This window comes from Vulpes vulpes, chromosome 5 (assembly GCF_048418805.1).
Source record: "Vulpes vulpes isolate BD-2025 chromosome 5, VulVul3, whole genome shotgun sequence".
Lineage (NCBI taxonomy): Eukaryota > Metazoa > Chordata > Mammalia > Carnivora > Canidae > Vulpes > Vulpes vulpes.
This window is the reverse complement of record NC_132784.1, coordinates 57565299-57583459: the sequence shown is the minus strand read 5'-3', so window position 1 is coordinate 57583459 and position 18161 is coordinate 57565299.

Here is an 18161-nt window from a genome sequence, read left to right as displayed (position 1 = left end):
AAGGTTATTCAGCCTTAGTTTTGCCAAGGGCTGGGTCTGACCCTCGCCCAAGTTTCCATCATCTCCTCCTTTACAAACAAAGATATGCTATCTTTATCTGTTCTAAGGTGTTTTGCTAAAGCTTCTCCTTACCTCTATATCTCTTAGTTTTCTCTTTTTTCCCTCCTCTTTATTATCCTTGATAGGAAAATGAGTGAAGATTGGAAATAGGCACAATAGAATCTGGAAGAGCTCTGGCTAATCTGTATGGGGATTAGCTGGCCCCCATGAGTGATGCACAAGGGTTGCCCACAACAACCGAACATACAGAGACATGTGGAAGACTCCAGGATCTTGCAAGATGGCATGAGGGTAGCATGTTTCTTTCCTCTGAGCAAATACACAAAACAACCAAGATATTGAGAAACAGAAATACAAATGTCATCTTCCATGAGGTCAGGAGACATCTGTAATCCCGAGCAGTAAGGGCTGCCAAACGCTAGGAGGATAAACTTGGAATGGTGCAAGCTGCCCTGAGGAGACTTGTACAGCAGGTCCCCCACAGCCTGCAGAGCTTGGTTCACACTGCAAGGCAATGAGTTTGGAAAAATCAGAAATGAGTGGAGGGCTGGAGCCGGTCTTGATTAAGATGGGTTTGAAGAGGCACAGAAGGTGGGTTCCTTATCCAGACAGACCCCACTGGCAGTAGGCAGTATATTGGTAAGTCAGGGTAGGAGAGGCCTTAAATCCTGAGCAGGCCATTAGATGTTGATATTTGAGGAGCAAGAGTTAAAATGACACACATCCACACACAGCCCTGTGCCACAAGAACACAACCCCAGTCATTCATCCACATATAATTTCTGCAAATATTTGGTTTAGAAACAAGGAGGTAGCAATAGTTCTATATATAAAAAAAAAAGACGATAAGAAGAAAGAAAAAATGATAGGAAAACACAGCAAATAAAGAATATTTACCAGAAAATGCTGTCATAATTGGTCTTGGCAATGATTTTTTTGGGGTAGGGCACCAAAAGCACAGGCAATGAAAGCAAAAATAAATAAGTGGAATTAGATTAAACTAAAAAGCTCTGCATAGCAAAATAAATACTAAACAAAATAAAAGATAACCCACAGAATAGAAAATATTTGCAAACCATGTTTCTGATAAGGAAATATATAATATATAAGGAACTCCTATAGCTCAATAAACAGAAACAAAACCCAGAAAACACAACTGAAAACAAAACCAAATAACCTGATTAAAAAATAGACAAAGGACTTGAATAGATTTTTTCCAAAAAAGGCATCAAATGGCCAGCAGGCACATGAAAAGATGCTCAACAACACTCATCATCAAGGAAATGCAAATCAAAACTACAATGGGATACCACCTCGCACCTGTCAGAATGGCTGGTATAAAACAGACTAGAGATAATGGGTGTTGGCAAAGACGTGGAGAAAGGGGAACCCTTGTGCACTGTTGGTGGAAATGTAAAGTGGTACAGCCAATGTGGAAAACAGTGTGGAGTTTCCTCAAAAAATTCAAAGTAAAACTATCCTACATTCCAGAAATTTCACTTTTGGGAATTTATCCAAAGCAATTGAAATAAAGATTTTGAGGAGATACTTGTACTCCTATTTTCATTGCAACATGATTCACACTAGCCAAAACATGGAACTATGTCCATTGATGAATGGGAAGAAAATATCATATATATATATATATATATATATATATATATATATATACACACACACATATATATATACACACATATATATACATATATATATGAATATTTTTCACTCTTAAAAAAGGACATCCTTCCATTTTCTGCAACATGGATGAATGGATGCACCTGGAAGACACTGTGCTAAGTGAAATAAGTCAGACACAGAAAGACAAATACTGTATGATCATACTTATATGGGAAATCTAAAATAGTCAGATTCATAAGAGCAGAGAGTGGAACTGTGTTTGCCAGGGGCTAGAGGGAGAGGATATGGGAAGGTAGTGGCCAAAGAATACAAAGTTCCAGTTATGAAAGATGAATATGTTCTAGAGATTGTGCATAGGGCTGGTAGCTAATAATATTGTATGATAGACAACATTTGCTAAAAGGATCAATCTTATGTAAAATGTTCTTACCACACACATAAATAGTAAAGAAGCAGTGAGAAGAAACTTGAGGAGTTGATGGATAGGTCTATGGCCTTGATAGTGGTGATGGTTTCATGACTGGACACTTATTCTTAAACTCATTTGGTTTGACACATTAAATACTTACAGATTTTTACATGCTGAACATACCCCAATAAAGTAATGAAAATGATGTCATAGAGCAGATGGAAATTGTGACAAAAATATCTTTATGGCTTAAAAAAACAGATACATATTTCCTGAAGCAATCACTTCCTCAAAACAAGAGGTCAAAGAAGAGATAGTGGATCTAGGAGCAATTACAATAAGGTAAAGAAAGAGATAAAGCAAAAACTGATGGAGCTCAGGAAAAAAGTGGGAAAATAAAAACATCACAGAAACAGGGCAGCCCGGGTGGCTCAGTGATTTAGCATTGCCTTCGGCCCAGGGCCTGATCCTGGAGACTTGGGATCAAGTCCCATGTTGGGCTCCCTACATGGAGCCTGCTTCTCCCTCTGCCTGTGTCTCTGCCTCTCACTCTCTCTGTGTCTCTCATGAATAAATAAATAAAATCTTAAAAAAAATCACAGAAACAAAGGACACATTGGAAGGAGCATAAATTAGACTGGACACTGCCCTGTCCTAGAAAGGATGCCCAGAGCAGGAGCAGGAAGTAAGCAAGATGAAATGGAAATGAAGATAATGTTTAAGGAATAGACAGAAATTACCGCTATGGCAGATGGGAAATAAGGTATAAAATATGCATAAATGACTTTCAATGAAAAGATAATATAATAAATCATATTATAAAGCAGAATTATTTTTCCCCCCAAGAATAAAATGAAACCTCAAAGTTTTGGATGTTTCCAGGATAAAACAACATAGAACAATCAAGATAGGAACCTATTTCAATAATGTTATTGGACTTTGGAGACAAAGAAATAATGTCTGGGCCCCCAGGTCAAAAACACCCACAAAACACCTACCAGGAAAAATCCTCTGACTAGTTTCAGACAACTCTGAGGTGAAAGTCTACACTAGAGCATAGCTGGGCAATGACTACAATTCTCTCAGAAGAGGAAAAATGTGAATGAATAATTTTTACCCAGGCAAAATATTATTCAAATGAGAAGAGTCAAATATTTGAATTTGCAATAACTAAATTAATACATTTTCATGATCCATTTTAAAGTTAGTTGTGATGAATTCTAGCCAATAGAGAGACAAATGAAACTATTGCAAAAGACAGACATTGGGCACAGAATTCATTTGACTGGAAGATTAAAAGAGATATGGCACTGGGCACTATTGGGACAGAAGATAAATGTTTCAAAACCTAAAAATGTGGACATCATATAGGAAAATTCAGGAGTAGAAGGAGGAAGGGAAGATGAGAAGTAGTATCAGAGCTTTGGTTCCATGGTCTTTGATAACTTGGAGTATAAAAATATAGAAGTAATTGAAGCAGAGGGATATTTAAACTATTGTAGTCAAGGATTGACATTCCCTGAAGTGGAGCAGTATCCAACATGAATGCACATACATGTAGATTCTATTTCAAGACAATGGGCTAAATACTAAAAAAAATGAAAAATAAAAAAAGATACAATCGGCTATAAGTGGGTGGTGATGTGCTGGGAAGGCATGGAGAATAGAAATGCCTTAGTTTCATTCTTGCTCATGGTAAGGGCCAATAAAAACTACCTAAAAGCAATAAGTACATTTTGTTAAAATGTAGTAGCTAAAAGTGCAAATCTTTCTGCCTATGGAAACACACAGAAAACAAAGCAAATACAGGATATACGGTAAGAGGAAAAGGCAACGAGATCATAAAGCATACCATGAAATGTGATAATACAGCCAAGACTATGCACATATCCTGTATCTATATTTCTAAATGGACTAAATGAAAATATTAAAAGAAAAAGGATTTTTTTAACCATCACAGAACAAAACCCAGTTATATGATGCATATGCTGAAACAAAGTAAGTCAGAAAAGATGAAATTAAGAAGACAGGTAAAGGGCCGCCAGGCAAGTATATACAAAGAGAAAACACAAGGAGAATATCTTAGCATTCAACGAGTGAACTTCAGGCAGAGAGGGTTAAAGGGGACAAAGACACGTTATAATAATAGGAATTATAATCAAAAGATCTCATAATTTATGAGTATCTAGGTATTTTATACGTTCACCAACACTTAGTAAACAGGAATGGAAGAAACCCAAGGAGGAATTTGCAGAAACTCACTGGTAGTAGATGTAATCTCCAGGCTCTCAGCCCTGGCCCAACCAAGAGCTGATCCTGAGGACATAGGGACATATGCAAACACATGGCATAGAGTGAGTGATATTCACCTGACATTGTGATCTGCAAACAAGGCTTACAACTTCTTTTGTTTTTAAATTAAAAAAAAATTCATGTTAGTTAACATATAGTGTATCATTAGTCTCAGAGGCAGGGATCAGTGATTCATCAGTTGCATATAACACCCAGGGCTCATCACATCATGTGTCTCCTTCATGCCCGTCACCCCATGACCCCGCCCCCACCTCCTCCCCTCTGGGACCCTCAGTTTGTTTGCTAGAGTTCAGCATCTCTATGGTTTGTTTCCCTCTCCGATTTCATCTTACAACTTCTTCATGTAGGTAAGGACTAAATTGTCATACATAACAATTGACCACAGGGGGAGAAAAAATCTTGTGAAAACAAAAGAAATAGTTCAGATTATGTTCTCTGGTCACAATGCATTAAAGCTAAAAATTAACCACAAAAATCGCAAGACCAAAGAAAAGTCTCGCTACATGGAAGATTAAAAATAAAATGAGGGTAAAAAAGGGAGTGAAAACTGAAATCTCAGAATCTCTCAGAAATAATGACTATAAAAAATTAGATGTTGGAAGCGGTGGGTCACAGTAGGGTTCAGAGGAAAATTCACAACATTAAATAATTATATTGTCCTCATAAATGAGAAAGAATAAAATAAATTAAGTACCCAACAGGACAAGTTAGAGACTTATTAATTGAATGAGTCTTAGGGAAGCAAAATGAAGGAATTAAGACAATAGAGGAAATTGGTGAATTTTAAAACAGAAAGTAGACAAATAAATACAGTGGAAGGTAGTTCTTTTGGAGGAAAAATAAAGAAGAGGAAACACGACCTATTAAAATCTCTTCCCCCCATCCTTGCCAGCTCCTGCTTGACACAGATGTTGGGCAGACTTAAAGTCTCTGAGAAAACACTCTGCCTCTGGAGCTCCATGCAGATGTGTCTGATGGCCTGTGGAAAATGGCTGAGTTTTCTGGGACTGTGACTTACCAACACTGAGTCCAGAAGATAGAGAGAATATAACTGGGCCAAGCAACAGAGGAAACATACAGAAATAGGGCAAGTATGCCAGGCCTGATCTCACAGGAAACCAGAGAACCTTTAAGAAATAGCTGTTGGCAAGGACATTGAAGCTACGTCCATGTGGAAATAGACTTCCAAATTCTCTTGGTGGAGTAAAGCCTGATAGCAAAATCAGACAGAAAAGAGCAGGAGAAAAGAGAGCTTCAGCCATGAGCTCGTGTAAAAGAGCAGCACCTTTTCTGAGCAGAACCCTGGAGAACACAATCTGATGATGTAGAGAAAGAATCATGTTAACTTATGCAGTGGGGTTTGTTTCAGGAAGCCAAAATTCAGTATTAATATATTGTTAACAGTGTTCAGTATATTGATAAAAATTTAAAATAGATGTGAAAAGCACTTGATAGCATTCAGCACCTCTGTGTGATTAAGAGACACCTTTATGATTCTGCTTCTTTTTTGTTACAAGATCAGATACAAATTTCCATGGGGCTGGAACCTATACGTTCAACTACATGGCATTGTGTGTGATGGGAAAACATGGGAGCACTGCCTTTGAGGCAGGAAAAAAAAAAAAACCCACCGGGGATAACCATCGACATCACTGTTGTCTGGTATGCTGCTGGATGTGCTGAGTCATATAGTCGGATGAGAGCATCTCACGTGTCCTAAAAATTAGAAAGAGTTAAAATCATCATTATATACAGAAATACAATTATTTACTTAATAAATACAAGGGAGTAAATTGAAGAGCTGTGACAAATAAAAGAATTTTGTGAGGTGGCGGGGCATGAAGTATATACAGATTAATCCCACTCACATGTACCAAAAATATTCAGTTAGAATCACTGGAGAAATTTGCAATTGCAACAGTCAAAAAAAAATACCAAGAGATGCACGTCATGAAAAATGCTCAAATCCTATCTATCTGGAAATTTAAAACGTAGAGTGGGATCCAGAAGGAAAACAACTATAGAAAAGCCTACCCGCTTGGGAAGACTCATCATAAGGAATCACTTTTCCCTAAACTAATCTATAAATTTAGTAGCAATCCCAACAGAATGTATTAGGGGATTCCAAGGTTATATTGAAAAATTAGCAAGAATAGCTAGGAAAAATCAGAGCAATTTAGCACCGCTAGACTTTAGATTCTAATGTTGTGTAATGGTTGTGTGATATTGGGTTGAGGGATGGTAAGAGATGTTAGGGCATGAAGACAGAGTCCAGAAGTGGTCTCAGTCTACACTGCAGCTTATTACACGATATTACACGATAAAGTTCAATTGCCCAATACATGCCATTGGGACACTGGGTAACACTCTCCTAAAAATAAACTAATAAAATAGATACCCCTACCTCATACCTTCATTCAAGACAAGTATCAACTGGACCAAAGATTAACACTAAGATAGTGTCCAACACAAAATTAGTGTTTTACCCCCTGAATCTTGGGATGGGGAAGGTCTTTCGAACTATAAAACCAAACCCACAACGTATAAAGAGTAGATTAAGTAACTCAACAACATCAAAATCGAACAACTTTTAACACGATGAAGCTGAAAGACAAATGACAAATTTGGGGGAAATATATATAATTTATCTCACAGACACAAGGCATTATAATTTTCTTAATATGTGAAGGTCACCTACAAATCAGTTAAAAGATACCAGTAACCCCAAAGAAAAATGTATACAAACAGTTTATAGAGAAGAAAACACAAATGGATCTCAGACATTTTAAAAGATGTTCCACCTCAGTCATAACTAGAGAAATGCATTAAAATCATACTGAGATTTTTTTCACCTGTCACCTATGCAAAGACCAAAACTTTGGTAATACAAAGTTTTGATGAGACAATAGGCAGACAGGAGGCCTCATTTATTGCTAGTTGCTAGTTACCGTATAAACAGGCCGAGTGTCCACAGGTGGCAATTTGATAATGTCTAAGAAAAACACAAAGCTGCATATCCTTTGACCCAGCCAGTCAGCATGGGGGGATTTATCACACACGCACATTTAAGTGTGTGGAAGAGTGTACTTGGATATTCGTTGCCTTGTTTTTAATAGCAAGAGTCAAGATTCAAACCATCTAAAATACCCACAAAGAGGGGATTAGGTAAGTAATTCATGGTTCATTTATTTTTTGGAAGACTAGATGTTAAAAATACCAAGCAATGGGGCGCCTGGGTGGTTCAGCAGTGGAGCATCAGCCTGTGGCATGACACGGGGCAGGGGGTGGTCCTGGGATCAGTCCCACATTGGGCTCCCTGCAGGGAGCCTGCTTCTCCCTCTGCCTGTGTCTCTGCCTCTCTCTGATTCTCTAATGAATAAACAAATAGAATCTTTTAAAAAAAATACGAGGTGGTTCTCCATACATTCCTATGGGAAGATCTCCAAGAAAACAAACAAAACACCCCCAGACACATGGCAGGCAGGCTGAGGATTCTGGTAGTAAGACCCTCTAAGGCCTATTGTTGGACATGTTCCCCATCAGCCCCTGGGCTGTTACCCTCAGGCAGGGCTGGGGGGTGGGAGCCTGCCAGGTCTTTGCCCAGACCTGGAGGTGCCGGTTGGTAGGGGCGCTGCAACCTAGTCAATAAGATCAGATGACATCCGGTTGCTGCGGAGAGGAAGCCAGGGACAAAAGTTGCCCTGCCTCCTGCGGCATCTATGATGGTGGCGGAGCCGGTGAGCTCTGGCAGGTTTCCGGCTTGGGCGGGGGCACTCTGCAGTGATGGGGTTGGTGTCCTCAGCTCAAACAAGAGTCGTCCTTGCAGGATCCTGAGCCTGGCTGAGAAGAATGGGGCTGGGGACTGTCAGGCGTGTAGCTGCTGCCCCTCCACACTGTCAGTGGCCCGCCACCCTCACCACTTCTGCACTTCTGCACTTCTGCAGGGTTTGAGTCCCCGCGGTAGCCCCTTGAGGACCCAACACCACCAACAGACAATTTCCTGCAGTCGTCTTGTAAACGGAGGACTTTTAGTGCTGCTTTAGTTACTTCCTTTCCTTAAAAAAATGTTGTAATTGGGGACGCCTGGGGAACTCTGCGTCTGCCTTGGGCTCAGGGTGGGATCCTGGGGTCCTGGGATGGAGCACCACATCAGGCTCCCTGCTTCTCCCTCTGCCTGTGTCTCTGCCTCTTCCTCTGGGTCTCTCATGGATAAATACGTAAAATCTTTTTTTAAAAATAAGGTGGCAAGTTTGGTTAGCTTTGCAGGGCTGCCTGTCCCTGGGAGCACTCCCGGCCCGCGCTCCGGCGACCGCAGCACCCGCCTCCCGCGGTAGAGGCCCTGTCCCTGGTTAATGGTCGGGGCCTTTCCTGCGGTGGAGGGAGGCCCCGCGGGGGCATCTCCAAGACGCAGCGCGCTGGAGGCTTGCCAGCCGCTTGCTTGACCCACACTTGGTCTGAGGGTCCCGAGACTGACCATCCACGCGGTCTGCCTCGGAAGGTGCCCCATGTCCCCACACCCGCGGCCGTCCCAGCCCCGGGCGCTGCACGTCGCCGATGTCGCGTCCTCGCTGAGCAGAAACGGGAGCAAACGCAGCGACAGTTGCTGACGCCTGCCAGCCCCGCGCCCTCCCTCCGGGCCGACGCGCGGGGCCTCCCCTAGCTGCCCGCGGGCTCCCGGGTACACGGAGGGACGCGGGCGCGGAGGGCGGGCGGGGCGCGGACCCGGGCTCCGGGGCGGTTTCTAGAACAAGGGGCAGCGCGGGGGCGGAGCGCTGCACCGCAGGGCCTGAGCCGCGCCTGCAGCCCGCGCCCGAGCTCCCCGAGCCACCCGGGCTCCCGGGCTCCCGGGCTCCCCGAGCTCCCCGAGCTCCCCGAGCAACCCGGGCTCCCGGGCTCCCCGCTGCAGCGCGGGGCTCCCCGAGCTCCCCGAGCAACCCGGGCTCCCCGGGCTCCCCGAGCTCCCCGAGCAACCCGGGCTCCCCGAGCTCCCCGGGCTCCCCGGGCTCCCCGAGCTCCCCGAGCTCCCCGGGCTCCCCGGGCTCCCCGAGCTCCCCGAGCTCCCCGAGCAACCCGGGCTCCCGGGCTCCCTGCTGCAGTGCGGGGCTCCCCGAGCTCCCCGAGCAACCCGGGCTCCCCGGGCTCCCCGAGCTCCCCGAGCTCCCCGGGCTCCCCGAGCTCCCCGAGCTCCCCGGGCTCCCCGGGCTCCCCGCTGCAACGAGGGGCTGCCCGCAGGGTGGGGCCGGGGCCGGGGCCGGGGCCGGGCCGGGCTGCAGGCCCACCGGTCCCGCCGCGCGTGCGGCCTCAGCAACTCCGGCAGAAAGAGCTGGAAACGTTGCGTCTGCGGATTATTGACGTGCGGCCACGGCCGCAGCACCGCCCCGGGAGCGCTCGCGCCAACTCGACAGAAGGCGGCTGCGTCCGGAGCCATCGGGCTGAGTCCTGGGAACATGATCCGGTCCTTGGATTTCGCTGCCCTTTGCTGAGCCGAGGGGCGAGGGGCGGGTGGGCTTCCCGGCGGCCCGGGGGGCGGGGGGCGCCGACTGTGCCCGGAGGACCTGCAGTTCCGGGCTGTGTGGCTTGCAGAGGGGGGACTTTGACCGGGACGTCGGGGGCTTCTGCACGGGTCTGGCCCCGCGTCTACAGGAGCAGACACATGAGCACGTGCACTGCCCGGAGGACCTGGGGCCCGAGGGGAAGCATGAATGCAGCGCCGGGGCCATGGGGGGCGTCTGGCTCTCGGGAGAGGGGTGGACATGCCGGCAGTGCAGGGGCCTCCAAGGTCTCTGGAGCGAGCAGAGGCAGCTCTGGGCACAGGGTGTCACCAGACCCTGGGAGGAGGGCAGGTGGCTGGGAGGGTGGATCCAAACTCCGCAGAGGCTAAGCACTCCATGGCCTCCACCCGGTGGACCTCATTCATGCCATTACTGACATCCTCCACCTCCCTGGCATTGGCGACACCACTTTGGATGCTCACTGTCTCCAGTTGTTGTAACACCTATGTCAGGGATCATGAGGACACAGGTAGAAGCACAATGCTGACGCTGACGCTCCCTTTCCTTTCTGGCCTTTTGGCCCCACCATGCCCCCCCCTCCCCCCCCTCGCCTCCTGTGAGTGTACCCAAGGTTGGCTGGAAGCCGTGTGGACCTCAGAGGGGCTGGTCTGAGGATTTGGATGGAGATCAGGCTGGGTGCAGTCCAGGTGCTGCTGGGTGTCGGCTTCCCTGAGAGATTCGGGAACCAGGACAGGAGACACCTTCCTCAAGTTTTGTCCAAGTTTTGTCATGTGGCCTCATGGCTGCCGCCCTGGCCTCCAGCCAACACCCAAAGGGCCTGCAGGCACTGACCCACCCGAGTGTGGCCCCAATGGGCAGAGCACAGGCACCCCAGGTTCTCATGCAGGATTTCTGGACCCGATGGGACCAACAGGTGCTGAAGGCCGCAGTGGAGGCCTGGTGGCAGGGAAGCTGCTGTCCAACTGTCATTCAGGCCCTCCTGACCCTTCTCTCCATGCTGCTTGCAGATGCCCTGGGGCAACTTCTGGAAGGGCCCACGGGAGCCACTGGGTTTTGTACTTTGGATGCTGGATACAGGGCCTATGGGGGCCTCATAGCACAGAGGCCATCAGGAACATGCGGTGTCATGGGCCGTCTCTGTGCTTTGGTCTTGGGTCAGCAGTTGCCCCTGAGGTACAGACTTAGGCGGGCGCCCAGGGAGCCCCCACGTGCACTTGGCACCTGGACACCATTTGCAGGACCTCTGCTCCCCTTGTTTTGTCTCACAGAGGGGACAGTCTGCTCATTTCTCTTTCTTAAGATCTGAATTTCATCTGGAATCACGAGTGTCAATGCCTGTCGATGACCGGATTGTCATGTGTTTCTCACGTGTGTGATGCCCGCTGTCCTGTTTCCCCGAGTCCTTGACAACTGTGCCCATTCAGCGGTTGCCCGGAGTGCGCCTCCCCTTGTGACCTGTCCCAAAGGCGTAGCTTTTCCCTATCCCCATCAGCTTGTGGGGAAGACGAGATAATTCATTTTATTCTTGTGACAACCTGGTTGGGCAGGGTTACAGAGGACATGAGGAGTGACCTGCTCACAGTCAGACTTCTGGAACCGTCAGAGTGGGGCCTTGCCCCGGCACAGTCTGTGTCAGAGTGGCTCCAGCATGGGGGCACTGGCCTGGGCTGCACCCCACCCGCCCCGCCCACGTTCTGCCGCTGGCTATGTCTGCATCACCTACCCTCCCTCCAGGACATTGCTGACGAGGAGGCCATGTGGTGCAGGATGCTTGCGCGTGGACTGTGAGACCCCCAACCCACTCCTCCGTCCAACTGAAAAGAAACTTCTCTAGATGAGGCTTAGACAAACTTCTCTACGAGAAGAGGACTTGCCTACAGATCCCCTGCCCCAGCCCTGTGCCACAGGCCACAGCCCCCCACCTGATCCCTGGGAGGAGGTTGCTGATACAGGCCATTTCTTCACCCTGTTTGCTTCTCACACCCTTGGAGGACAGTGTGGCTTTGCTTGTGGAGGTGAGTCTTCCCCATGAGCATTAAGTGCCACCCCCCCCCGCCAGGTCACTTATGTTGACCTTGGCCAGCTCTGTTTCCTTTAGAGCAGAGGATCCCATGCTGACCGACTGATGCCTCATCCTTGCACCCGTCCCTGGCAGGAGGGCCATCTTCCTCCTGTTGTGTGTCTGCTGGAACCTCTGCATCTCGCCGCTGCCTTCCAGGCCATCCACCTGCACCAGGTTAGGGGTCACACAGGATTGTGTTGTCTCTCTGGTGCTGGTAATGGGAGACATTGGGACGGTTTCCAAGGCAGGATTCCGCCCTCTTCCAGAGCAGGTCGGGTTCTGGGAGGCTCCAGTGTCTCTGAACACAAGCCCACGAAAGAGCCCATCTCCTGCTTATCTGATTGGCTCGTGTCCTCAGTGTGGGCCGGTCAGTGGGTGGGGTGTGTGGAGATTGGCCTTTTCTGGTGCCCGGGGCCCCTGTGCCTTTCCTGCTTGGGGGACCCGCCACCCCCAGTGCCTGTGATGAATTTGGAGACCTTGAGTCAAACCCCGAACCTACCACTTTGGGTACTACTGGTGTAAGCTGTGGTCGCAGACCTTTAGGGTTTGGAGGAGGGAAGGAGAGGGGGCTCCCACTCTCCACTGCTCTCTGTGGGGTCACCAAGTGTCCCTCTTACTGTTGATTTCGCCATGATTATTTTGTGTGTGTCCCTTGCAATAGTGACCCTTGTGACCTGGGATCTTGCCTAGGCTCCAGTAGTGCATTCCTCTGGTCTTTCTTCTCCAGCAGAGCTTCTAGGGGTGTCTTAGATGGCGATGGGATGCCCCTGTCCAGCTGATCCAGCTCTGTTTGGAGCTGACACTATGACCTTAGGGAAGTCATCTCAATCCTGGGATTCCTGCGACATGAGCCCTGCCTCCACCACTCTTGGAGTTCTTACCGGATCTCATGTTCTGTGGTTTCCATGGTCATGAAGGGTGTAAGGGTCACAGATGGAACAGAGAGCAGCCAGGCATTGGAGCCCATAGCCTGCACCTGCAGTCACCGCTCGCGGACCTCTGATGGGCCGTGTCCCAGTGCTGGGCTCCCTGCCGTGCCTCAGAGCCTGCTGTGAAATTTTCCATTTCGTGAGCCATCACTGAAAATCAAGTCCTACAAACTTAGAGTTGTGTCTAGGTCTTTGTTTTATAAACGAGGCAAATTATGTAAACTCATAGCAAACAATGCACATTGCACAACGTTCCGCAGTGTATGACTGCCGGCACGTGTGCACCGTGCAGGAACTCCTCTGTGGGCCGTGGGGACAGCGCTTCGGTGCCTGCAGGGAGCTGTGCAAGCCCAAGGTGTGTCTGCTCGCTCACCCACCTGGGGCACCAGGACCCTGTGCTCTGAGACCATCATGGGGCACTAAGCTTCTGTCACCCCTCGACGTGGAGCCCACCGGGACCCTGCCCTTAGACAGTAGGTGGACGTAGTGTACTTGGGGCAGTCAGAGCCCGCAGAGGGAGGGGCAGTCTCCTCTTCTCTCTGTCTAGCCGTGATACCCCCAGTGGAGGCAGCGACTCTGGGCAATCCCCATCAGTCTGCAGTAAATACACAAGGGTGTGAGGAATGCCTTGTGGAAGGGGCTGACCAGCCAGTGCCATCCCTGCCCGTGGCCAGGGTGGGTGCATGCAGACAGTGGGTGGGCGTGGGGCTCCTGTCTCACGACTACTGGACACTGGGAAGTCAGGTGTGGAATCCAGGTTGGTGTGACCTTGAGTGGGTCTCAGACGAAAGCACCAATTTGGGTGGACACGTCTCTGTGTGAACTGTGGAGGCAAAGTGGGAACGTCTGCATCGTGGGTGGGTGAGCCATCTGCGGAATGCTGACTGACCTCATGCACCTGGAGCTGTATGAAGAGAGAATTCACATGTCGAGCCCTCGCTCTATGTACTGTTCACAAAGGCCCTGGAGAGATAGGAATTGCTCCCCCCACTTTAAAGATGAGAAGAAGTGAGATGACAGCAGTGCATGTCATGGACCACCACGCAGGCTGTCCAGGGTCTGTGTTCCGGGGTGTACGCTTGGGCAGACTCCCACCACAGGCCATGTTGTATTTGACCCCCTCTGCACAAATCCTGTCAAGGGCCCTGCTTGGAGATGGTGTCAGAGCAGTTCTTCCTCAGCCTTGGCCCGGCCCCATGGCCCCATCCCGTCCCGGTGCACCTGTTGCAAGAGCCTGGGAAAGGAGAGCAGGACATCTCAGAACTGCACTGAGAGTATTGTGAAGAAGTGTCCATGTCTACTTAGTAGAGACACGAACATGTTGTGGATGAAGGACAAACAAAACTTGGCTCATCTGTACACAGAGCGTGATTCAGCAGCATTGAGGAGGAAGACAGTGGCTGCAGCCGTGACCCTGCAGACGAGCCTGCAGGAAACTGAGCCGTGGGAGGTGAGCATGCCATGGATGTGACCTGCAGGTGTCATGTCCGCAGAGTGGGTGGTCAGTTCCAGGGGCCCGTGTTCAGTGGGGACGGAGCTCCATCGAGGGAGGTGGAGAGTTCTGGAGTCAGTCGGTGGGGACAACAGGCAACGGTGCGACTGTGCACGGTGGCCACGGAACTGCACGCTCCCGGGGAAGACTGAACTTCCACTTGTGTAACGTTCACCATGGTTTATAAAAAGGAAACAGAAACTGTGCTCTGGGCTACCATTCTGGGGACTGTGGGAGCCTAAATAGCACTTAATGGCCTTGTGGGAGGAAGTGCCTTGGCAGGGTCCACACGGCTATGCACACACCACCTTCTGTGGTTTGGGGCTGGGACGTGCCAGCTGATGGGACCAGAGCCTCCAGGCCCGGCACTCACTGGGCCTCATACCTCTGTCCGTCTGCCAAAGGTGCACAAGGGCAAGAGGCTCCAGGGTGACAATGTATAAAGAGGCCCAAGTATTCCACCTGACTTGTGGGACCGGGGAAGGTGTTGGTGGAGACAGCGGAGTCAGTGAACGGTTTACCTTGTCCTCGCATGGGGCCTATTTCAGCGCCCAATGGAGAGGGACCTCGATGCCCACATCTGCTGTGCCCACTGCAGCCCTCCAGCCCCGGGGCTGCAAAATGGAGCCAGTGGGCCAGACACGGGCCACACCAGCCCCTGTGGCCGCTGGAGTCTTGTGGGTACTTTGTGTTTTTCCTTAGGGAACCTTAGGGATTTTAAGTAAAAACAAAAACAAACAAACTTGTTTTTCTGGTGATTCTTAGGGTGACTGTGGGGTTGCGTTACATTATGCTAATGTAGCCATCTTCCCTTGCAGAGGTCTCATCAATGAAAAGCAGATGCATTTCCCATGGCGGACTTATTGTGCTGTGGTTTGATAACCTCGATGACCACAGGTCAAGCACGCTGATGCAGCAGGAGAGGCTGTAGGGAGCTTAGCTCCCCCCGCCCCAAAGCGCCTGATTCCTGGGAGCTGTCCCCACCAAGTGGCTGGGAGTCATAGAAAATTTGGCCTTGGGTTAAAACTAGAATTCTGTTGGCCAGTGTAGCTCAAAGTATGGGGACCAGGAAGACTCCGGCTGGTCTCAGTGTGGGACCGCGGCCTGGCACGCCCTCTCTCCTGGCCAAGTGACCGCCTCACCTGCAAGTGAAGGCACTTGACTTTCTGTCACCCTGACCGCACTGGCATGCAATAATACTCAAGAGTTGGGATCATTTTACAGGGTATTTGGGGGCATTATTGTTGTGCAAAACTGATTAAAAATCACCAGTAGAACCATGGAAGGTGGAGATGCTTCCCTGTTGGTCATCTGCAGCATCTCAGGTGTCCAGGTAAGCACAAGAGTAGCATTTGTTGGAAAACTTGAGCAAACCTCACGTATTAGCAGCATGAATCGCACAAGCCAGATAGCCCATGGTTGTCAAAAATGGTAAAAATCACTTCTGATACATTTAAAAATAGATCAACATATCCTGTTGCTTTGAGTGAACAACTACAGGGAGTGTAGAGATGGGAACGCCTGAGAAATGGCTGAGAAGAGAACGCCCCACACACTGCCCCCCGGGCTATGGCGGCTCTAGGAGCTCAGTGCACCTACTGGCGCTGGCCCTGCGGGAGGGGGGGTGCTTCATTCATGCACTCGATCAGAGGAGCTGTTGCTGCCAGGACATCACTCCCTCTGCTGCCCTTCCCACACTCACCCCACCCTCCCCCCACTTCATGCATTTTCATGGTTGCGAGGTATTCCATCTTCAAATAGCCATGTCATTGACCCATTCCTCTACCAATGGACACTTGGGTCATTCTTGATTTTTCTTTCTCTGTGATGGTTCTGCGCCCTTTACACGGCTCCCTCACACACATGCAAGGCTTTCTCTACAGTCAGTGATGAAAGTAGAGCTACAGGGTCAGCATGTATACTCAACTTTAACCTAACTAGCTGTTTCTCCCATAAAATGGCTTGAGAAATATGGAAACACTGTGTCTTGGAGAACGTCTGTGAGCAGGTTCTTCATTCCCAGAACAGGTTGGGGTGCCAGGGCGGTGTCTGAACTTTCTCCCTCTTGTGAGGATCCTCTTCTTTTTGTATTCCAAAGCAGACCCCAAAGAATTATAAGCAAATCATAGTGTCCATTCCTATAAATCTACAGCTGCTCCACTATGAAATAATCAACAACAAAATAGGCACTGCAGGAGCGGGCATTTCCTGGAAATCATCCTAGAAAATAAACCAAACCATTCTCCGGGACATTTGTTGGGCTGTCGGAACAAAGATATGTGTTCAGAAGACCAACACAGTTTCAGAAATGGTTGCACTGTTTCCTGTTCAGATCTGCCTGTGGGGCCCTGGGGGCCAGAGAGGTTACTGGAGCCAAAGCTGGGCTGACTCTGGTTTGCCCAGCTCCCTGGTTAATGTGGGATTTTCTGGATGGTGAGCTCATCAGGAAGAGGTCTGGATCGCTCACTGAAGCTCCGAGGTGAACAGTAAGGCTGCCCTGCAGTTCCCGTCTTTCCAAGCATGAATATGACATGGGTGCAAGCCTTTGCCCCAAGTACCAGGGTATGTGTATAGGTGGGCAGAGCCAGCAGTGAGGGCACCTTTAACCTGGCGGCTGGAGGCGCATGGCTCTTCTTTCTCTCACCTTCTCTGGCCTGGAGTCCTGATACTGGTGCCCCAAGCTCAGCCTTTGAGCTATCCCACTGAAGCCAGGGTACACACAGGTCAGCGAGGAGAGGGAGGTCACCTGGGTTCTGAGTCTGACTGGGGCCCCACCCTGGACTTCTTCCCCAGTGGCCAACCGTGCCAATGCCCACCCCACCTCCACCTCTGTGTGTGCTTCCACTTTGCCTCACATAGGGTGTTACCAGGATGATCTGCCACAAGGCTTCTGGAACTTTCTGTGGGCTCACTGTCCTGGTGCCACCTACTTGTCAGCTCTGAGATGACAGTGTGGAAACATTCACTATCTTCCCCTCCCTCCTCTTCCTCTCCCTCCTTCCTCCTTCTTTCCTCCCTCCCTCCCTCCCTCCCTCCCTCATCTTCTTTCCCTTCCTCCCTTCTTGTCATCCATCCATCCATCCATCCATCCATCCATCCATCCATCCTGTGGGGCAAGGTTCATCAGTGTTGGCATCAGGGGAGAGGATGTTGGTGACGACGAGGTGGTCCTGGAGGGGTTGGTGAGGGGTGGTCATCGAATAGAAACATTTGAAGAAGATGCCGCCGGGTGGGATATGCAGGGGAGAGAAAGAGGTTGGTTGAGATTTGGGTCTGAACAACCCAGAGGTTAGAGTTGCTGTTTATAGAGATGGTGTCTCTGAGATAGGAGCAATGAGACTTGGTTGGGGGACCCAGTGCCCACCAGGCATCCCCGTGTAGGTTCTGACTGGTCAAGCTGCAGCCCTCCAGGGGCCATGTGGGAAGCCTGTGTTGTGAAGATTGCAGAGAGGTTGGGGAGACCCACCCAGGAAACTACAGGAGGATGGTGAGATAGGGCCACTGGGCTTATAGACAGATTTATAAAGTATGAGCCCAGGGAGGCCACTACCCCACCTGAAGCTCCAGGCCTCTGACAAAGCCCTAGGGGGCTTCTGTTATATTTTATTTTGATTTTGGTGAGATGGGTGCTGGGACTGTGCCATTTGGTTACCCTCCATGGGCATCAGTGGCTAACACCTCTGAGGATGTGGACTGGTCTTTCTGTGGTCTCCCTGACAGTGGACCAGAATGGCCCATCTCC